The sequence below is a fragment of the Ursus maritimus genome, unplaced genomic scaffold (genome assembly GCF_017311325.1).
Source record: "Ursus maritimus isolate PB19 unplaced genomic scaffold, ASM1731132v1 scaffold_3, whole genome shotgun sequence".
NCBI lineage: Eukaryota > Metazoa > Chordata > Mammalia > Carnivora > Ursidae > Ursus > Ursus maritimus.
The window spans coordinates 49,899,601-49,923,524 of NW_024425563.1; the positions used below are offsets into that span (position 1 = coordinate 49,899,601).

At 38.8% G+C, this 23,924-nt stretch overlaps 1 protein-coding gene and 1 pseudogene across 2 annotated transcripts in view; one reads left to right on the plus strand and one right to left on the minus strand.

The window, feature by feature from the left end:
- PALS2 (protein associated with LIN7 2, MAGUK family member) overlaps window positions 1-23,322 on the minus strand; it is a 109,263-nt gene extending 85,941 nt beyond the window's left edge. For both annotated transcript variants that reach the window (XM_040644182.1, XM_040644184.1), the window contains exon 1: window positions 23,101-23,322. The gene's annotated coding sequence lies outside the window, so the exon portion shown is untranslated. The remainder of the gene's footprint in view (window positions 1-23,100) is intronic.
- LOC121105902 lies at window positions 8,569-8,945 on the plus strand (annotated as a pseudogene).
- Window positions 23,323-23,924: the final 602 nt, after the last annotated feature.

Below are 23,924 nucleotides of genomic sequence, written 5' to 3' on the forward strand. Positions count from 1 at the left end.
CAAAGTGAAAAGAAAGAAAGAAAAAGATGTGTGCTCTCTAAGCATGAAACAAAGTGGCAAAAGAGAAAAAGGAAAGACATGAAATATAGGAACCACAGGAACTAGAAACCCAAACCAGGAGAGAGGCAAAGATAATTCTCAGGAAGATGGTGACAAGTATGTGTCAGGTATAGAGAATAACGAGGCCACATTAAAACAGGTTAGAAGCCTCCAGGAGTGACATCTTCAAGAAAATGAAATTGATAAATTTTAATTAACATGCTGAAAAGTGATTTGGAAAACTAGCAGAGATTTGGGGACTGAATCATTGATAAGTGGTATACAGAGAGAACTAAGCAAATAATTATGAACTCCAAGAAAATAAAAATACAAGAATGGAGAAAGGTAACTATAGTTTACTAATGGATCAATTAACACATACTGATCTAATCAAAATTCCTAATACAATCATGTCGGGAGAATTGAGGGATCAGAAGTGTATATGGTGTATATATAGAAAGAGTGGGAGTAGAGTGGAAAAAGAGCTAAATGCTCATCTTCCATAATGGTTAAAACTGACAAATCAAGAATCAGCAAGATAAGCATGACATTTACTGGTACAGCTAAAAAGTTCAAAGCAGTAGCTTCTGGGGAGCAAGAAATAGAAATAAAGGGGCGCCTGGGTGGCGCAGTCGTTAAGCGTCTGCCTTCAGCTCAGGGCATGATCCCGGCGTTATGGGATCGAGCCCCACATCAGGCTCCTCCTCTATGAGCCTGCTTCTTCCTCTCCCACTCCCCCTGCTTGTGTTCCCTCTCTCGCTGGCTGTCTCTATTTCTGTTAAATAAATAAATAAATAAAATCTTTGGGGAAAAAAATAGAAATAAAAAGAATTGGGGGGCACTGCTGGTCTTTCATCTATATGTGCACTAACAATTTCAATTTTTAAAGTACAAAAAATATATCTCTCATGTATAAATAGTAATGCCAGTTTGAATGCAGAACAATCAGAGAATTATAACTATTCTTTCAGAGATAAAAACAAACAGGACTTTTTCTTTGAAGGTGAAAGCCTGGGGAAGACCAAGTTGTCCTTGGCTGATGTGCTTCATTAAGTTCTTCTTTGTATACAGTATGACATGAAATATATTTGAGGAAAACATTCCACTAAAATATAACAATAAAATAAATAAAACCAATATTTAAGAGCCCACAAAGAATATTTTCAATTTTCAAACGATATGTATATTCTCTACATTAAGTGTAAAGACTTAACTTAAAAGGAAACTTTTTAGTCAATCTCAATTAACTCATCATAAAACTGCTTCTACTTATTGCCATGTTTATCTAGTGTCAACCAAATCATTATCCTTAACTCATACCTACCAATTCCACTCTAACAAAAAACTGGGACTTAAAAATTATTGACCTGTACTCAAATGTAATCCAGATTATAATATTATGTTATGCCAAGATGACAAAGATATCTTTATGCAAAGATACTTTATAAGCAACTAGAATTAGCTATCAATATGGAATATTTTATTGTCTCAGCACTCAGGCTATTGTCCATTCCTACTTACACCAGCCTTTAAAGCAATGAGCAAAACATTACATAAAAGTAAGTACAAGGCATTGCATTAAAAATAAGCACAAAAATCTATTTTTGGTGGTGGAAAAAAGTGGGAAATATTCTCAAAGGTATAATGTCAGTCATTCCCTCTGGGCAGGAATGCTCAAGTGAGAAGACAGGGGGACACAGGGTTCCCACATATGGAGTCCTTGCCACAGGAATGTCAAAACAGTCCAAATATCATTAGACTTTGATTTTACATGTCCAGATGAAAACCCTGCATAGAATAGCCTTACTAATTATTTAACAAAGTTTTAGAAATTTAGGAAGTCCAAAGAGGTCCTTCTTTGGTGAGAGCAGCAAATTATATCCTATCCAAAATGAACGGATTATTTGGGGTTTTAACCTCACATTTCTTATGTGGAAGATTTTCCAGTTATAAGAAACTTAAAGAGTATGCAATAGATTCAAAGTGGTGAAAGAGTACTCCAAACAGATGAAATGACAACTGAACACTGGTACAACTTCAATCTTTTTCTCATTGTAAATTTCGTTATGGCGAGCATAAACACTGGACACAGCTGGATATGCTTAACAAGCCTGCATTTCTAGCAGTTAAGGATCAAGCTGGATACCATGCTTTGAGAATACTGGTAACAAAACGAACTAAAAATACGGTAATTTGATTTTTCATAAATTTTTAAAAGGTTACATAAAAATATTGTTTCAAATATTGCAGGATGTTTTACAAGTCCTTTTTTACAATGATAGTTTTCTGCTGTAGCAGAACTTTTTCATATGCTTTGGTTTGATAAAAATGGCATTAATGGTGTAGTTTATATTTAGACTTAGTGAAAAGAGTCACCTAGTGTCCTGGCTAAAGCTAGCCAGCACTCATTTCAATATAGGTAGCCCTAGACAAAATCGTCAGGGAATCAAGTTTGTCTTTCTCTTCGCTCAACTCTGATGTTCACAGCTCTTTCCTCCATTTCAGTGCCCTCCTATCTATTCTTTTCCCCAGGTCTTCAATATGTTCAAACTTCCCCGGTTCTCCAAAAATCAGCAAGGTCCCAAATATTGCTGCATAATTCCATTACTTTGCCCCTTCATGGATTCTCCCACATTCCCATTTTGAACATTCACTACACTAAATTGCCAACAGAGGATTTTGTTAGAAGGAAAAAAGAGCGTATCATTTATGACTTATTGAAATTCCCCTCCACTTCTAGAATCAAACGTCAGCACCATTCCTTACTTCCTTTTTTTCAACATCAGAAGAAAATACGCCCCTCCTCCTGTGTAAGACTACAATGAATCAAGTCCTTCCCGCCTACGGTGGGACCATGAAACACACATCATCCCTCTCTCATACCTTCAGTATTTTTTCCTCATTTGATACTTGCAAATTTTTATAAATGTGTTAACATCTTCTTCACCCTTCAGTAATAATTTTTAAAAATTACTATTTAGAACCCCACGTCCCTTTTCCCTGGGTCCTAGCCTTCTGTCCTTTTCCCACTGCCCCAAGCTCCTCTAAAGAGTAGTTCAGCTCTCCACCCTTCCCATCTCAGCCACTGCTTTCTGGCTTCCCCTGCCACTGCTCTCCTCAAACTTTGTAAATAAATTTTGGAATGACCTGACTGGCAAATCAGTTACATTATCTGTCCTCACCCTGCCTGAGGACAGACCATCACTGCTACTGACATCCCTGAGGTTTTTTTTCTTTTCTTGAGCGATCTCATTCACTTCTCGAACTTTAACTAGTTTCTATACGAATATGATTTTGAAATTTTAGTGACAGCACTCACCTTTCCCTGACTGCCTTCTTAACATACTTCCCTGGGAAGTCCCAAAGATGATGCTTTTAATTTACCATTTTCAAAACTACTCACTCACCTAACTGAGCCTACTCCTCCCACTCTAAATTCTACCTATTATGACATCACCATCCACCGGTTCTCCAAAGCTTAAAATCTCAGAATCATCTGATTTTCTTTCTTCTCCCTAACCTTCAGACATCTAATTTTCTTTGAAATATTTTTACTCTGCTTCATTAAAGTCTCAATTTCATCCTCTTCAAAATTTCCACTCTCAGACCTTTGGTTTACAGTTTTAATCTTCTTTTGCATAGACTATTTTAAAATTCTCTTAACCAGCCTACCAACCCCTAATTTTTCCCCACCCTAGTGCCTGCTCCATACTATGACTAGAAGTCTCCTGGTTAAAGTACAGAGCTCATCCAGAGAAAAGCTACATCTACAGAGATTCTTTTTTAAACAGCTCAAGTAAATAACAGAAATGTCCCTAATTTACTCTCAGTGTAGTAGCCCTACTTTTATTTTTATTTTCCTCACCACTAATAAACAAAGCAGCTCAAAGCTTCACTACTTTATTATAAGAAAATATGTAGTGTTCTAACTAAACCAGTAGAATTGTCTGGAAGTGTTTTTACATAATAAGCACTAATAAACCTGAAATATGACTACAGGATCACTGCCAGATCTCATTAAATATGAAGATTTGAATCTTTTTTAGTATCTCAAAACTAGGTTATTATGGGGTAATAAATTTCATCAAGTTTCTTTTTTTAAGGTGACATTTTATATATGCACTGACAAAAATACCTAGAATTCATAACAGACCAGTGATAAAGTGGTTTTTAAATTCAGCCATCATGGGGGTGACTGAAGACAAGTAACTGACTCAAAACCTGACCTTCTGACGGCTCTACTGGCATCATTTTACTCTAAGCCCCCATCACCTCTTGCTTATTTATTTCAGCAGGCACTCAATTGGTCACTGACTTTCACTCTAGCTCTCAACAATAATCTCTAGAGTGGCTAGAGACATCATTTTAAAACATAAAAAAGATTTTGTTATTGTTCTGCTAAAACTGTCCAGTAGCTTCCTACTGCACTTAGAAAATGTCCCAAACCTGACCATGGTCTACACCAGCCTTCATGACTAGGTACTCGTGAGCCCTGCTGAGTTCCCCCTCGATGATCTCTCCCCCACCTGCTCATCTCCAGTTGCATCGGCCTGCCTTCCCTGCTTCAAACGTGCCTAATTTCCCATTTCTCATCTTTACCATTATCTGTTCCCTCTGCTCAAAATGATCTTCCCAGATATCCACACATACATCCTTTTTTCTCTTATTTGTCTCAGTATGTTACCCCAGAAACTAAACCTAAACGCTCAATCCAAACTAGCCTCTCCACACACACTCTTAGCCACTCTCCCTCCTACTAGGTTTGTTTTCATCAGAGTGCCTATTTGAAGCAGCTCTGACTGTTGTCTGTCTCCCTTCACTTAAAAAAAAAAATTGTTTTATCTCCTCTGGCCCTAGGACAGTGACTTGACACATAGCAGGCACTAAGATATTTTTCAATCAATTCATAAATACATTCTAATGTCTTTTAGAGCTCTCTCTTGAGTTTCACACTCATATTTCCTTGCCTACATTTCTGTAAAGATGTTCCATGGACACTAAACTCAACACATCCAAGGATCGTATTACTTCCTAAAGCCGGTGTGCTTCCTATATTCCCTATCTCAGTTAAAGGCACCCAGGCATACCTGGTCAATCTCTTTTATTCACTCCAACTAACCTGCTGCCAAGACCTTTCAATGTGATATCTTTCATATCTTTCAAATATATCAGTTTATCTCCACTGTCCCTGCCTTAGTTCATTCTCTCCATCATCTCTCGTCTTAACTTCTACAACATTCTATTTATTTTCCTTCATCTATCCCCAATACCACCATTAGAGTGAGTTTCCAAAATACAAACATAACCATGCTTATGCCTAGGTTAATATCACTCAATGGTTCCCCATCATCCATAAAATCCAAATTCCTTAATATGGCACAAGGGTCTCATATCTCCTTCCTTAACTGTTGAAACATGCTCTCCTGCTCCTTCTCAGAGAAGCCCTTTTGATTCTGGCCACACTGGGCCATTTACTATTCATTGCTTCATACTGCTAGAACTTCATCTTAATTGTTTAAAAGGAAGCCTTTCCTGACTCATCCTAGCAGATTTAGAATTACAGCACTCAACATATAGTACAGTCAATCCTCATTATTCATGAGTTCTGTATTTGTGAATTTGCCTACTTGCAAAAATTTATTTTTAACCCCAAAGTCAATACTTGCAGTGCTTTTGTGGTCACCTGCAGACAGGCACAGAGGCCAAAAAAAAAAAATGTGCCCAGTGTGTGCATCCCCAGCTTAGGTCCAATAAGGTGACACCACCCTTTCATTTCAGCTCTCACACTAAAAACAAGTATCCTTTTCATGGTATATTAGTGCTATGTTTTGCACATTTTTGTGCTTTTTCGTGGTTATTGTTCTGTCTAAAATGTCCCCCAAGCATAGTGCTTAAGTGTTGTTTGGTGTTCCTAAGGACAAGAAGGCTGGGGATGTGCCTTACAGAGAAAAAAAATACGTGTTCGATGAGCTTCCTTCAGGCATTAGTCATGGTGCCACTGGTCATTCAATGTTAACGAATCAACAACATATGTTAAGGCAGCTTTAAACAAAAAGCACATAAATAACAAGCTTATACATTGACCAAGTAATGAAAATGTGATCAGAGGCTCATAGGAACATAACCCTGAATATTCCCCTAGAAGCAAGGACTCGGTATTTGCTAATTCAGTAGTCACAGGGAATTCTAAGACATAACTACCATGAATAAGGAAAACTGACTGTATTTTCATTTGCACGTCTGTCTCTACCACAAAATTAGTGGGCTCTCTGGGGGCAGAAATGGCATCATATTTATCTTTGAACTCTAATTCTTAGTATTAAGTCAGACATGCATACTGTAGTTAATAGTTTTTGCATGTAATTTTACAATTGTGGTTTCTCATCTTTTTAATGTGATTTGCCCTGTAAGTTTAGACATTATGGCAGGATCCTCACTTTCCCCATCCCAGGAAGACATTGCTCAACTGCACAGTTAATGGTTTGAACTTTATCTTCTGTCCCTGCCCCCTCACTTTTACAGTGAAAGATCATGCTCGTCAAGTTCAAACTTCAAAATCAAAGTTAAGTGAAAAGGCATTTATAGAGATTTACTTTTCATCAGTTAGCCCTAATGAGCTTAGATCTAAAAAGAGACAAGCTGCCAGCCAAAATGGAAGACTGAGCACACATGGTTACATTCTCTCCTAAGGTCACAGTGAAATGACAGAAATGATACTTTTTAAAAAGAATAAAATGCCAACAATACTGGAGGTGAGGTGGGAGAGAAATGAAAGAGATTAGCCAAAGCAAAAATTTTAGGACATTCCTGGAAGTTAGAAAGAAGATGAATGAGGCTTAAAGGTCCAGCAAAAACTTAGACTTGACAATCTGAAAATACTCCCCACATTTACAAAATAGCCAGGAATGCTATATAAAATACCAAAAACATCCTCTCAAATACAAAAACAAGCCAAGAAAATCTCCATGGGACCACAAGAAGAAGATAAAAAACTGGTAAGCAGGTGCTAAAGCCATGGCTGCTCTGGGGTTTGCAGATTTCAGTACCTAGAAGTTCAGAGGCAGCAGCTTAGGACTCGGTCTATTCAAGATGGAGAACTGAAAGTGAGACCCTCCATATAAGGCTGGGGCCTTACATCACTAACTGCCACCTTGTAAAAGAGTGGCTTAGCAAAGATGTGCCTGCTGGCCAACGAAAACAAGGAGAATTAGCCTGTCTCAGCTTGGATTCCATGTTAGGGGGGATATCACCTGAGAATGTGTAACCACAGCCTACTCTCAAGGATTCGGGGTTCCGATACACCTACCTAGTTCAGAAAACCCTGAGGAGAGAAATTACAAAGATGCCAAAGAAAAGCCTTAGCAAATCTTCCTTGGAGGAATGTGCTCTTTAACCAGGCTGTACAGAATCCTTTCAATAAAACCCAGCCAAGCATGAGCTCATGACCCAAAAACCACAAAACACCCAAGGAAAATAAAAAAGGTAATTGAAAACATAAGATAGTAACACTGTCATAAAGAAAAGCAGATAAGATTGAATAAACATTGTAATCTATGACATTCTGTTCTTTCCAAGTGGATTTCCTCTGGGCCTCCCTTGAGAAGTACATATGTGTTCAAATAGTCTTCTTTTATAGTGGAGTCAATATAGTTACTGTGTAAAACTGAAAAAAGACATGTTTTCTAAGACATGCGGTATGGTTTTAAAAATTACAATACTCTCACCTGGGATAAGTATCACTCCCTACCCAAGAAGCATTTGGAAATAAGCGAGGGCATTTTTGATGCCCCCATGGCTGTGGCAGAGAACAGGGGCACTAAACATTAAGATGTGCTCAGGACAATCCAAGACTGCATAGTACTGCCAAAATGCTAGTTATGAATTCTGAGAAACACTTTACTAACTAAATCTAAAACTGTTATCAATGATTAACTCTATGAATTAAGGCTGGGAACAGAAATTTTTAACTTTCATTGCATGTTCATTTTTCTATACCAGCTTAACTCTACCATGTAACACTATTTTTTAAAGGCCATTTAAAACAAGTTTATCATTGGGGCGCCTGGGTGGCACAACGGTTAGGCGTCTGCCTTCAGCTCAGGGCGTGATCCCGGCGTTATTGGGATCGAGCCCCACATCAGGCTCCTCCGCTGGGAGCCCGCTTCTTCCTCTCCCACTCCCCCTGCGTGTGTTCCCTCTCTCGCTGGCTGTCTCTATCTCTGTCGAATAAATAAATAAAATCTTTAAAAAAAAAAAACAAGTTTATCATAAATAACTAGGGAGGAAAAGATGTCCTGTTCACTGGTCAACATAAATCCCTCCCTCCGGATAAACTGGGTTGTTCAGAGGATGAATGCTGTGTATTCAACTACTCCGGAATTCCTAGACTCAGAAGAGTAGTCTCTTCAAACATTTAAATGTTTCTTAGCTACAGTATCTCCACAATTAAAATAAGCTTACTGATGTGGGTTGTGTGCTTATGCAGTGAGGACATGATACCTCTTCTGAGACGCAGCAGCTGCAGCACCAATGCTTTCCTCAGCTGACAAGAAGCCCAAGGAAGGAGTCAAGACTCAAGACAATTAACCATATATATCTGAAGTGGTGGGGTAGGATGGTTCTGTGGTGCAGTTCAAGAACGTATCACTTAGTAAACTAACAAAAGCCTACTGCTGTTAATAACTGATCTATCAACAAGGCAGATCAGTTTTAGATTTGATGTAAGGTCAATTAATGAAACACTTGCACAGGTGAAAATGGAAGATGAAAATAGAATTTATGCGTACTAGAGGCAGACAAGAAGTTATCTACTAAAAAGAACACCTGCACTTACTCCACAACTTTGCCTCTCAAAGATGACAAATTCTCAATGTTCTCTCTCTCACTCTGCTCTCCCTCTCCTTTAATCACCACACCCTGACCACTACAGAATAGTTTTCTTTAACTTTTGCTTTCCCTCTCTATTTCTTTTTTACACACAGAGTAGCTAGTATACACAGGTATATTTCACTAAGTGGCCAACATGGTTAGATCAACATCAAATTGAAGTGGGTTAAGGTTCTTGCAAAATGTCTTTCTCTGTCGGTGATATGTTCATTCAACTTTCTTTTTTAAGATATTATTTATTTATTAGAGAGAGACTGCGTGCGCATGCATGTGTACAAGCAGGGGAGCAGCAGGCAGGGGGAGAAGCAGGCTCCCTGCCGAGCAAGGAGCCAGATGTGGGACTCGATCCCAGGACCTTGGGATCATGACCTGAGCCGAAGGCAGATGCTTAACTGACTGAGCCACCCGGGCATCCCTGTTCATCCAACTTTTATCTTTATTTTCCAAAGAATTATTTTGCACTGCTTAACAATAACACCAAACAAAAAACTCCGCATACCTTGTTTCATTCTAGAATTCAATGTTTTTCATTTATCATTATGAAACTATTATAAAGCCTTTTCATATGTAGCTGTTTATACCTAGGGCAATCTTTATAAACAGGCATAAAATTATTCTAAAAGAAATAACTCCTAGATTTTTTTTTATTTTCAGCTAAGCATTTTATTTAAATAAACTTCTTGCATATAAAAATTAGAAAAGATTCAAATGCTGTCAGAAAAAAAAAGATCTTGCATAAAAAGTTAGAACGGATGCAAACACTACCAGAAAAAACCTACACTCAAGAACTAGCTCAACCCAGACCTGGGACATGAAGCACCCTAAAGCACATAAAAAGCCTTGTTGCAAAAAGAAGTCCTTAGGAAATCACATCAAGAGGCTTTCAGAATTTGGAAATAGGGTGACCCCTCAAGAATTAAATTAGTGAAAGGAAACACAAGATGCATAAAGTTAGCAGAAAAAAGCCACCCTAGGAAGGGTAGAACTACTGGAAATATTCATCTAATTAAAGTGTCTAAGATATGCCCTTAGGATAAGAACATAATAAAAAATCAGTGACAATCAGGTGTACTGTAAGTTGCTGGAAAAAAAAAAAAAAAGTGTGTTAACAGAAAGACAGTTTCTGATCAATCCTAGAAAGAAAGAAGAAATTGATAGGTCTCTAAAATTGCCCACAGGAGAACTTGCCTACTCTATATTCCAGGATTTCTCAATCTTGGCACTATTGACATTTTAATTCCTTGTCATGGGGGTGGGGGATTTGTCCTATAAATGGTTTAGCAGCACCTCTGGTCTCTACCCACTAGATGCCAATAAGCATCCCCACTCTGACCCCAAACTGTGACAACCAAAAAGGTTTTCGGATATTACCAAATGTCCTATAGGAGGCAAAACTGCCCCCTGAATCAGTGGTATATTTTAAATAACGCAAATAGATGAACTGTAAGCTAATACAGTTTGATATTTCTAACAATAAAACACTTCAATTTTCTTGCATACCTAAAAAATATCTCATAATAATTTGGCTTTATATAAAAAGTATGCTCATGGTTGTAAGAAGTATTTGCTGACCATACTTTACATATGCTATCTCATAATAAAAATCAAGTTATACACTTCTCTTATTTGCCCACAACTTCTAACATTGTTTTAAGCCTCTTTCAGGCATTTGAATGTTTTTAAAATTTGTTTTAAAATTCCTTGTTTAACATTCTTATAATCTTCCTTACTATTAGTATCTTGATTTTCTAAGTTTTTCTTTTCTCCAATTTTTACAGTTCCTCTGCCCCTCTCCTCTAAGACAACCACAAGGCTCATTCATCATCCTTACTGTAAATATCTTTCTTTTGAAAGTTAACAATATATCATGCAGGGATAAATGAAATGTGACTTACTAATTAATACTCAGGTAAGTGATGACAAAAGACATTTCCATCCTTTAATAATGATAAAGGGGTCAAATATTGTTGAGAACGACCTGCTTAAATCTAGAGAATACAAGAACATATTAAAAACTAAGAACCTGGTACGCCTGGGTGGCTCAGTAGGTTAAGCATCTGCCTTTGGCTCAGGTCATGATCCCAGGGTTCTGGGATCGAGTCCTGCATCGGGGTCCCTGCTCAACGGGAATCTGCTTCTCCCTCCCCCTCTGCCTGTCACTCCCCCCGCTTGTATTCTATCTCACTGACAAATAAATAAATAAAATCTTAAAAAAAAGAAAAAGAACCTACATGATCTCAGAATCATGAGATCAAACCTTGAGTTGGCTCCCTGCTCAGCGGGGAGTCTGCTTGAGATTCTCTTTCCCTTTCCCTCTCTCCCTCCTCCCCCTCCACCCTGCTTGCACGTGCATTCCTGATATTGTGCAAGCAGGGAGGCTCTTTCTCTCTCTAATATATATATTTCTTAAAAAAAGAAAATAAGAAACTACATGACTGTTTAAAACAAGATGAGGGCTTACCTTGGGAAAAGATCCCCAAATGCTGAAAATCCAGGGACTGCTCTTTGCCTAGGAATCCCTTGAAAACTTCGAGATACCTTTGTATGTCATTTGATAGGCCACAGTGAAGTCGTAATTTCCCTCCACTCATCTCTTATTTTCCATTCCCTCTGCCACCACTTTCAAGTTCTTATTGCCTCACATTTAAATTATCACTGCAAGTCTCTTTCCACTATTTTCTTCACTGTAACCCACTCAGCACAAGACTATCATGTAAAAATGTCATTTTAAAGACAATACTAGATTAGAAAAACTTTTGTTATCCAAGATTGTTTAAATTTCTCTTAAAAATCTAGCTTTTTATCTATTCAGCCTAATTCCCCTATTCTCTAATATAAACTATCTATTCTAACCACATTGTTCTTTTTTAGTTACTATATGCACAACCACACATCTCTCCCCACTTAAATGCCTTCACTCGTGTTACCCCACCCAATATTCTTTTTTTATTAGCCATTCAATACCTAATCAATTTGACACACTTCTTGCTTTTTTAGAATCAAAATTTTAGAGCTAAAAGGACTCATCTCAAAATTAATTCAATCAAATGAATGGCAAGTCCCTCCCTACAGATGAGAATTTTTTTCTAAACTTCAAACTCTTTCAGAACTTAGTCGCACATGATAAAATGCTATTTATATGCTAATTTTTATTGTTTCCTAATTTCAGTAATAAATATTAAACACAGCCTATGAGCATGGGACAATGCTTGGTTGAGGGGATGTAAAAAAGACAGTTTCTTTCTTCAGGTAAACTACATAAAGTAACCCTTTAAGTGTGAAATTCCAGTACATACATATGTATACAGATTTCCTTTTGGTGAAAATTTCTACTTGAGTGTAACAAATTCTAAGTTGCTCTTTTTGGAGGTATTTTGGGAAAAGGGGAGCTGCAGGTTTGGAAGATAAAAGAGAAGGGAAATTAAAAGATGGCAGAGTAGGAGTAGAAGATTTGCAGTGCACTCTTAGAAGAGACAGAAGAAGGGACAAAACAAATTTCCAGCCTTTAATCTGGAAACAGTCTATCGGGAAGGAGAGAATGGATATGAGAAGGACAGAGCCAAGTCAGTGTTCCATTATGTTATGTTCTGATGAGTGCTGGCATGAAATTATCATGGGTAGAAAAGAACTATAAATACCCACTCAGCTCTAGCAAGCTGAGTGAGTTAAATAAAGGTTACTAAAAGCTTGTTTTTTTTTAATTTTAAATATCCAAGTTCTGCTATCTCTAGAACAACAGTTGGAACCATAAGTTGGAGTAACTTTTAAGTGGAAATGAGGAAAGCTCTTATTTATAAGACACCCTAAAAAATGCTTCTTAAAATTTTAAGAACCCCCCCATCCCCCCAGATTGGAAATCCTGAAAAGTTTCTTTCAAGAAAGTAGGGGTAAATGGAAAATAACTGTAAAGTCCCTGGCATTTCCAAACTTAATTGCATAAAATGTTGATAATCTATTTTATTTAAAGTTTTTATTAGATGAACATCAAAAGTTTATAAGGATTTTTAAGGGTTCATTCACAACCACAACTCTTTATCCTTATTTTCCCCATAACATCTTAAACCTTCAGGGAATATTTCTCTACCTTAAGGTTTTCAAGAACCAAATGCTAGGAATGATGAGGGCATCTAGTGATGACTTCGCCTATATGCCTCACAAGGTGCTCCAACCTCCTTAAAAACATGGTTTAAAGTTTTTTCATTTATCCCCATTCTAAAAGATTACTAGTTTGAAAAGGAAAATGAAAAGTATTTGAATCAACTTACATAAAAATACACATGATCATCATTTAATTTCTGAAATAAGCAACTTCAATGAATTAAATTTAACTCCGTTATCTACGTTTCGTATGTCAAAGTCCCAGACAGAAGGGCATTTAAAAGATGAATAAAAAGGCTTAAAATTTTATTTACGTAAAGTTTTCCATGAAATATTTTATTGTATGTATACAGACATATATATTCTAGGTAAAAGAGAAAGACAAATCCACCTGAAGACAGCCACATTCATCCAAAATACTAAAAAATTCCCTTTATGTGATAATGGACCATTAGGAACATACTACAACTATGGTCATTCTTGTCATTAAAAAAAAAAAAAGCTACATGATCAAACACTACTTATTTCTGTAGACTTTTAGGGGGAAAGCATGAGGAAAAATCAGGATTATGTGAGTTTTATAAAATCTTATTATGCTGAAAGGAATCTTTGAGGTCACATAGTCATCTTTCCACCCAATCTCCCTTTGTAAACACATTTAAATGTCATGTAAAAATAAGACTTATTAATTTTAGTTAACAGCACATAATTTACTGAACTACTTAAAAGCAAAGTTCTTTTAAAAATATTTACTAAATGAGACATAGCTCATACTGGAGTGAAAGAAAATGAAAGTTATGAATCAGGCAAAGGCAACTGAAAATGTTGTTATTTAACAAATATTATTCACTGCACATATAAGACTGTACCAAACAGTAAGAGAAGAAAATGATACTGACAATTACTGAACACTTGAAATGTACCAGACTCTGTGCTAGAGACTTACATTACCTAGTTAAAAATCTTACACTAACACTATAGATATTATAACCTCTGTTTTAGAAATGAGGTATATTGAGTTCAGTGCTAACAACAGACATGTCTGTAGTTTACTATCTGTACCACATAGAGCTCTGAGTTCTGAAAAAGTATAATAGATGGAAGTTAGAAAAACTGGGATTACAACCCATGTCTCTAACTGTCCTGCCATGTTAAGAAAATGATAAAATGAAGACCCTAACTTCAAGGAATTGTAGGATTTAACTATGTAAGCAGTGAAAATATTTTGCTAGTAAGCAAAACTCCAAGTAATATTTATTAATGAAAAGCCAATATTTCCTTTAGTAGAAAAGTAACTCAAGCATTAAACTGGTATAGCAATAAAGTACTTACAGTATTATCTTATAATTTATAAACTGTCATTTGTATTAAAACAAAATTTTCTACAACTTCCAAAAATTTGGAAGCAGCTGGGACATGAGCTGTTATTACATCACCAGATTAGAAGCTATGCAAATTAGCAGCAACTGGGAGTAGTATTCCCAATATCTGAGGGAGTCATTATTTTTTATACAAAACAGAATTTCTTTATTTTTGATTTATAATATAACATTAAACATATATTTCTTCATATATAAAATGTATTTTACATATATACACACATTTTATTTAATACAAGACCATGGAGTTATATCATTCTTCATATGAAAACCAAGTTGAATGCTTTGAAGAGACCTGAAGAAAGCAAGTGACAAAAAAACCAAGAAAACAAAACGCTATCTGCTGTATAATTAAACATAAGCACACAATTAAAAACAACTGAGGAGTCAAAAAACACTACAAGGATCCTACACTCAGATTCTTTCATAAAATTTTAAATTCTTGCCCCATAGCTAGGAATCAGTGATAATGCACTAGTTTATAGAGTAATAATGACTCAGAGCTCCAGGCAAAACATACATACTCAAAGAAATGACTGGCACATAAATGTACAGTATATGCCGTTTTTAAATAAAAATATATTAAAGTATGTGTGAATCATGTTTGACTCCTCACTCAAATCAACTTTCAGTCAACCACAAACTACCACTAGTCATAATCAACTCAAATTAGAGGGTTTTACTCGTGATATGTGCTGGTATAAAATTTTCAGGAATGCTACACAAGAAACTTCTGGCAATAGTCACCTTCAAAATAGTGTTTCTCAAGCTCTGCACTAGGACATTTAGGGCTGGAGCATTCTTTGTTGTGGGCGTCTGTCCTGGGCGTTGTTTGCAGCCTCCCTGGCTTCTACCTGAGAGGTTCCAATAGCAGCAATGCCCTCCAGTTATGACAGCCAAATGTCCCTGAGGGACATGAAGGCAGGGCAGCAAAATCATCCCCGGCTAAGAAACACTGACTTAAAAAGAGAGGGACAAGATGGGCCAAAAAGACTTTTACCCACCCTCCTTTTCTGGACTATTTGAATTACTACCGTAGTAGGCTAGCGGCGCTCCAAAGATATCCAGGTCTTAGGCCCTGGAACCTGTGAATATTACCTTATTTGGAAAAAGGGTCTTTGCATATGTGATTAAGAATCCTGTGATAGGGAGATTATCAGGGGTCATTATGTGGGCCCTAAATGCCATTATATGTGTCCTTAAAAAGAAAGGCAAAGGGAGATTTTTCTTTCACTCACACACACAGGAGAAGGTGTTAAGAACAGAGCTGAGAGAGATCTGTAGCCCTTGAAGATTAAAGCGATGAAGCCACAAGCCAAAGAATGCTGGCAGTCACCAGAAACATGAAAGAGGCAAAGAACAGATTCTCCTCATGAGCCTTTGAGGAGCACAGCCCTGCCAACACCCTGATTTTGGCCCGATGATACTGATTTCAGACCTCTGGCCTCCAGAATTGTGAGAGAATAAATGTCCTGTGTTTTAAGCCACCAAGTTTACAGCAATTTGTTATAGCAGACACAGAAAACTGACACAATCATATATTGATTTTTAAAATCTGATGAGCAAATGAGATAATGTATGGAGAGCATTTAGCGTAGTCCTAAAACATAGTAAGCATTCAATAATATTGTCCATGCCACTGACAGTATGACTAAGGTCCAAGGTCTTGGTACTGAGAGGGAAAATTAAGGAAGTTCAAACAGTAAAACCAGGCATATATGCACAAGGCCCATGCGAGTGAAAGCACATAAATCAGTCACTGACATGGTGTGTAATTGCCAGTTATGTAAGTGTTGTGCTATAATTTGTCCTGTACTGAAAAGATAAATTGTGCATGAGGCCAGCCAATGACAGCTTTTTGGGAGAGGCAAATATGAACATTTATTAGTAAAGAAGAAACAAGGGAACAAAGAAGGGAAGAGTATAAAAGGGAGAAAAGGAATGGAAATCAATTTGATGCTTGTAGAGATACTGATCCGGCTAAAGTAGACACCATGGTAAGAGACCAAGTTCTAGGGTTAGAGTTATATAAATGGTATGGGACCCTAGAAGCTATGCTAACTGATTTGGTTATTAAAGAGAATATTTTACAGAATGTATTACTTCACAAATATTGGCTCTTGTTGATTTTAAAGATATAAACATGATCTGCCCCTACACCAGACTTACTAAATTAGAATCCTTTGGTATAGAATAACTCTAAAGGATTCTGATGCCTACTTAGGAGAACCCCTACATGCACCAAAGTCAATTCATGGTAAATGACCTACAGAATAAAAATATTATAAAGTATCATATCCTCAAAGTATGTATTCCGCTAAATTGGCTTAGTATTTTCCTAGGTTAAAACTCCTCCTAATACGTAGCCTCTCTAGGTGCCACCACATACTTTCTCTAAACCATATTCCCTTGATCTGCTCATTTTCCTCATACTTTCTCACAAACTGCTCTAGAAAAATTTCATGCATCTTCAGCTGCCCTACCCCACTTTTCATATCTATCTAACCCAACTAAGATCTAACAATATTTAAAGATTTTATTTATTTATTATGTCAGAGAGAGAGAGAGAGCGCGTGAGCGCACAAGCAGGGGGAAGAGCCGGCAGAAGGAGAAGCAGGTTCCCCACTGAGCAAGGAGCCCAATGTGGGACTTGATCCCAGGACCCAGGGATCATAACCTGAGTCAAAGGCAGATGTTTAATTGACTGAGCCACCCAGGTGTCCCAGATCTAACAATGTTTTATAGAGCAAAGGAACCATGTAAAAGTTCCATTAATATACTATATTATAAACAATTTATAAAACTGCCCTACCGACCATTTATTGTAATAAAATCTGAAGTACATTTATCAAATTAAATTCTAAATCACTTTTTACAAAAGATTTCCAAAAGCATAAAATTATGAAGTGGGTCTATGAGAAACTAATAAGCTAAGCACTGTTCACTTCAATCTACTTAAGTGCTACTAAGTAGCTAATAAAGTGCTAGGCTCTGAAAGATACAAAGGATATGGAAATCTCAGTGATTTAAAAACAAACTTTACCAGCACTAGGATGAAAGAAAGGGTGATCTGGGAAGATGAACTGAATATAATCCTAAAAGGAATCTCCTGTGTTGGGGGGGTGGGAAGGTATGTGACCTCACTGGCTTTACTTTAGCCTGGGCTTGTTTCATGACTAAAGTTAAAAATAAAGCAACACAAGTTAATGTTCAGATAATTAAGTTGTACATTAGCTCTTTCCTCTCCCACAAACACCTACATCAATTTATGCATATTCTCAGGTATTTCTATTTACTTTAGTACTCTTCAGAAATTTCAATCACATCAAATTCTATTGATTTATATTTCCACCAGCAATGTAAAAGAGCACCGGTTCGTCTCTATCCTCCTGAAAAGTCTTATCAAATTCTTTTTTGGTCCTAATTTGTGAAAATGGTACCTCATAATTTATGATATTTATATTATGTGTGAGGTTGAATATATATGCTTAGGAACAACTTGGATTTCCTTTTCTATGAATTATCTGTTTACAATCTTTACCCAACTTTATGGCTGGTCTTTTTCTTATCAATTTACAGGTGTCCATTATATATCAAGGAAATTCACCTTTTGTCTGTGATACAAGTTGCAAATATTTTCCTGTTTCTGTATTATCACCATGCTATTTTTGATCGTTTCTTTCCTTCATGTATATGTCTTACTGTCCTCAACCAAACTGTAAATTCCTTCCATGAAAGGACATTTCTTTTTAAAATCCCCAGGACAGTGCTTTTCAGATCTTCTAACTTCATATACCAGCAAAATTTAAAAGAAGGGAAACCAAACTTCTAGAGGATGGTCAAGGGTGAACATTAATTATCATTGTACCATCTACTTGGGTTTTCTCTCCAATTCCATTTCACATGGTTACAGCAAATACCGTCAAGTTCTAATAATACAAGATAGTTTGTTGAACAGGGGAGCGACGGGTACTAGATGAATCTCTTTCCTGTTGCCTGGGCTACTACTGAAAAAACTCAGGAGATGCTGGCAGCCATATTTTCCATTAAGAGGACCAGGAAGTGATCGTCTGCAGCAAGAGAAGAAATGAAGGAAATGCATGTGCAGATTATAAAGAGATGAAGTGTATCGTGCTGGCACTGGATGGAATCCTGAGTCCCAACCTTTGGATTCCATCAGATATCCCTGCATCTTTACAATAAATCTTACCTCTTGTTTATGTCACTTAGATGAATTTCTATTACTTAGAGCCAAAAGTAGCCTACTTACTACAACTACCATCTACTCCTATCGTTCCATAAAGGAACATTTTAACAAAAGTTGAGGAAGGACAGAACCTCAGATATTTTTTTTAAACGAATATTTATTTAATGACAGCTGTGTGCCAGGAACAGGTCTAAGTCCTTGAAATATAGTTAAACAAAAGAGCTACAATTACTGTTTCCATGGGGCTTACATTCTAGTGAGAGTAGACAGATAATAATATAAAAACACAATTTCAGATAGCGATAAGTGGTTTGCAGAAAAAATTTTTTAAAGGTAACGAGATAGAAGGAAATAAGGATAGTGTTATTCTAAATGGGTAGAGAATACTGCTTATCTGATAAGATAGTATGTGAACTGAAACCTGAAATGATGAAAAGGAGCCAGTCATGTAATGTTTTAGGAAGAGAATTCCAGGCAGAGTAAACAGTCCTAAGTCATGAACAAACCATGACATTTCTGAGGGACAAAAAGAAGGGCAATGCAGACAGAAGATAGTGAACAGGGAGGATGTTAAAGAAGTGGTAAAAGAGTAATAGATCAAAGAGGAAAAGATGTAAGTTGGTGAAGTGAGCAGGGGTCAGTTCCTGTATAGGAACTAGTAGGCAGTGGAAAGGATTTGAATAACTTGAGCTTTACAAAAACACACTATATTATCTTTAATTCTCATATTGCCTTGCATCAGTGATAACTTTAACAAAACAGGCCTTTAGGAATTACCATCCCCAAGTATTTGACACAATCTTGAAGTTAGCTAGAAAGGAACATTTCCTAAGCAGAAAATATCATTTCTAGTATACCATGAACATTAAAAAAAAAAAAAATTAGGATAAAAGCAAAGCCATTTTAAAAGAAGAATCTAGGATGATAAAATGATAGAAACTACTCCAAATTCTATCCTATCTGCTATGATCAAGAATGTACAAAAGTCTTAGTTATGGAAAAACATAAAACTTAAGTTCTTTCTAAGCTACTATAAACATAACATCCTTTGTTTACTGAGTTCACTATTACTGAATTGGACATTGCTAGAATTGGAAACCAGACTTCTGACTTTAAGAATAGCCACAATATAATGGTCAACAAAGTTGTGAGTTTTAATCTTATCTTTACTACTATGAAAAAGGAACAACTTCCGCTTTGTGGTGAAACTGGATACAAGGGATGCTGTAATATCTCTTCCTCTGAAAGCTTTTTAAAATAGAAGCCCAATCTGTTTGAAGAGGTTCAGATATGGTACACCTATATCTCCAGATCTTTCCAGACAGCTAATATGTGCGTACGCTAAGTAATTAAACCTACATTGCTACTAAGATTAATGCCAGTAAAGTCAGACTTTGAAAGCTCTAAAGTAGTCATGAATCTTATCTTTCATTATGTGAGATATTTAGTTAGCCCACTTAACAACAGACCAAAAAGTAGACTGTTAATAACACAATCTATAAAGAGAGGTACTTTGTGAGTGGTGGTGTGAGTCAAAAAAATAAAAGTCACTAGACACCTTGATCAAGACTTGATTCTGAGTGCATCCTCCTCAACACATTTCCAGCAGTTTGGCAAAGTGCCCAAGGATGATTAGCAGCCAGTGTATCTAAGGGAGGGAATATGGTCAACCTAAATTGTATAAAGTCTCCCCCCAGTGGTCACAGACAAATAATAACAAGAAGAGTGGGGAAATCATTACAGCTTCTGTGAGACTGACCAAAAATACACTATACAGAACCTGGTCCCTACAAGAAAGAAAGAAATTTTTAAATTCAATACTAGCAACCTATCAGTAAAGAGATCTTTTAGGCTTATCTGCTCTTATGATATTAATAAATGTGAAGCCTATTTTTGGAAGGAAAGAACCTACAGGTAAAATAAAACTAGCATATTTTTTTCCTCAGTATATATTTTTAAAGGAATATACAATATATTCAGACAGCCCAGTATTTGTTTTATCTAAAACAGGCAGATGTTCATTCTTCCTGAAATAAATATCAGCACATCCCTTGCAAGTTAACCACATTTACCTGAAGTAGAGTTCCGTGCAAATTTAGTCACTTACCAAATGAATTGCCTTGGAAAAGAAAATTTTCAGTGTTAACATACCTAATGTCTACTTTGCAAAACACTCTTTCAAAAACCACCTAGAACTAGATAATTTATAATATACAGTAAGTGATGTCAAATATACAAATGGGTCCTCTTGCTTCTTTTAATATTTATTTTCTTGGTGTTTTTACAATTAGATAGCCTTTGACTATCTAACCCTGTATTATCTGCAACTCTCAGCAATAATTTGCTGTTACTCGCTTTTAACAAAGCTTGAATGTCAAAAATGTGAAAGGCATTTAATTAAACATCTGTTGTCTTCTAATCATCCATTATTAAGAGGTAAAGTACATTAAAAAAAGATAAATACTCCAATTTAAAAACACAATTTTAAAAAGGTAAGACAATTATGGTTGTCTTGGTTATCCCAAGCTGAAAAAGGGGGGGGGGAGGAGGGAGAGAAGCAGGCTGTGTAGTCTTCTGGAACAATTTCAGCCTGAGATGAGACTTAGGGGGAAAAAAGCAAACTGCTCCCTCAAATGTTTAAGAAAAATATGATTCATTTTTTAAAAAATCCAACAGTTGGCTCAAAGAACAAAAAATGATTGTCTTATATAGCGCTACCAGACTTGCTTAAGCACCTTAATTTTTCCAGTGTTTATTTAATCTGGAATGTAAAATAATTCATTTTGAAATTCCAGGTGAGAAAGGAACTGACTAGCATCAATTGGAAAAGGACACACACACACCCGTGGATGTTTTTTCATAAAGATATTTAGTGTGCAACCCCAAAGGGCAAAACAGAACAATTAAAAGTGGTACCATTTAAATATTATGTAACCCTAGTCTAAAATGAAACATGGATCTTAAGAAGTAACATGCTGTGCATATATTTAAATATGTATTTAAATATATGATAGATTTCAGATACAAATGACCTCAAAATGACACAACCCACAAAAGTTCTTTGTTTACTGTAATGAGGCCTCAGAACATATGACTATAATCAGGCCTGATACCTTACCGTAATTGCACAGTAGGTACCTAAAATAAGCAGTATTACCTGAGGTCCGTTGTTATACGTATGTACCGCAACTATCTCTGCATTGATAACACTGTGTTACCTCGCCTAATATATTCGAAATGTATAAGTTTCCAAACGACGATTTGAAAGATTTCACGGGTAGAAATGGCTGCTAAATCATATTCCAATTGAAGAGCATTTTAACACACCTCAAATGTTCCCAGCCATATTACAAGACCAATTCAGGAAGCATAAAGTAAAATTCCAACAATCCCCAAAGGCGTAGGAAAGAGTAAAACGTGGCTAGCTTGACCTTAACAGGCTGTTTATAAGTAATGCGGAGAATTTTCTGAGCTTCCCCATCAGCCTTCAATTCTCTTCCTCGCCTGCCCCCAACCCCCTTACATAAATGCATGCACCAGCTGATGAAGTTTAATGGATGTAATCTCCAGCTGTAATCCCAGGAGCTGGTGAGATTGAAACTAAACTCCCAATAAAGTGTTAAAAAGTCCTTCTGGAAAAAAAAGAAAAAACAAATCCACCAACCAATCCACAGCCTGTCATCCTACCGGCCGTATGATCCCTCAATCGACTCCCTTCTGGTTCTCCACCCCGCCAAAAAAAAAAAAAAAAAAAAAAAAAAGCCCCAGCACCTTTCTGGTTCCAGATTATGTACCCAGGATCCGAAAACACTGCCTCAGCAGCGAACGCCTCCGGAGCAGCGTGTGCTCGGCCCACAACCACTTTGACCAAACGAGTCTCGTGCCTTGGAAGTAGCAGCAATAGTTGCAGAAAACCTCCTCCCCCAAGAACTTGGGGTTCGGGAGCACGCCAGAAGCCGGCTGAATCGCCCCCTCTCGGCACTGACCCCGAAGGTGTCAGTCACAGCAACTACCGCCCCCGGCGCGGCTCTCCATTCATGCCTTAAACGCCACTCCCGCAGCAGAGGGTGTCGGCGCCCGAGCACCGCTCCCGGCGCCTGGAAGGGGCCCCGCGCGCCCCCAGCCCCAGCCTTGCCCCAGCCGGGGCCGCGCCGGAGAGCGCGTGGAGAGAGCCGGGCGCCGCGCGGCATGGGCCAGACACGTTGCCGCGCTCCGGCTCGCCCGCCCTCCCGCCCGCAGCCCCAGAGCCAGGGGCCCGGCAAAGCGCGCCCCATCTGCGCCGGCCGGGCCGGGCCAGGCGCCCCAGCAGCCCTCCCCACCCGCGCCGCCTCCACCGCCCCGGCCCTCCGCGCGCCGAGCCCAGGTGCTGAGGGGGCGGGGCGGGCCGGGGTCCCCGCGTGGCGCACCGCGACGAGCAACAGGGCGCCCCCGGGCCGCCTTGGCGCGTGGCGAGACCGTTACCCGAGCAGCGAGGGGGCCCCAGTAACTCACCGGCTCACACCTCGGCCGCCTCCGCGCCGCCACCGCTCCCCTGCGCCGGTCGCTGCTGCTCTCCTTCAGCCGCAGGCGCCGCCGAGCAGCCCCATCTACAAACTCGGGGCTCGTAGTTGAGAATTGGAAATGCGGCTCTCCTCCGCCCCCACTCCTCCTTTCCTCCGCCCCCTCCCTCGCTCCGCACTCCGCCCCGGCTCCGGTCGCCGGCGCCGCCACCGCCACCACCGCGCGCTCGGCCAGCCTCCCCTCAGCCCCCCCCCTCCTCCTCCTCTTCCCCCTCCTCCTCCTCTTCCCCCTCCTCCTTCTCGCGCCGCCGCTGCCGGGGCGCGCTCCCTCCCGGCCTCGCGCGTGCGCCGGACGCGGGGGAGCGCGCGCTCGGGCGCGAGGAGGCGTCACCGCCTCCGCGAACCCCGGCCCCGCCCCTCCGGCCGCTGCGCGGCGGCCAGGTGGAGCCCCACTCTGAGAGCCCGCAGACAGCGCCCGCGGCGCCGGGGCCTGACTGCGCCGCCTGCCCCAGGCGGCCTCTCCCAGGGTCTCCCGGCGCCGGCCGCAAACCGCGCCCGCGAGAGGGTCGGTCAGATCCAATCCCCCAATCCGCGCCTGGGCTTCCGGCCGAAATCGCCGCTGTCATTCATTATTTACTGATAGGCGAGGTACTCCATGGGGCATAAAAGAGGCTCCTCCCTGCGCTTTCCAGGAGTACCTTCAAAGAACCCAGTCATGGGGCACAAAGCATAAACAGACTCGAAGGAAAGCCTCTGGAGAATTTCCTCCCTTCTCCTTCACACACACCCCTGGTTCGGATGTGTATTTGGCAGGGT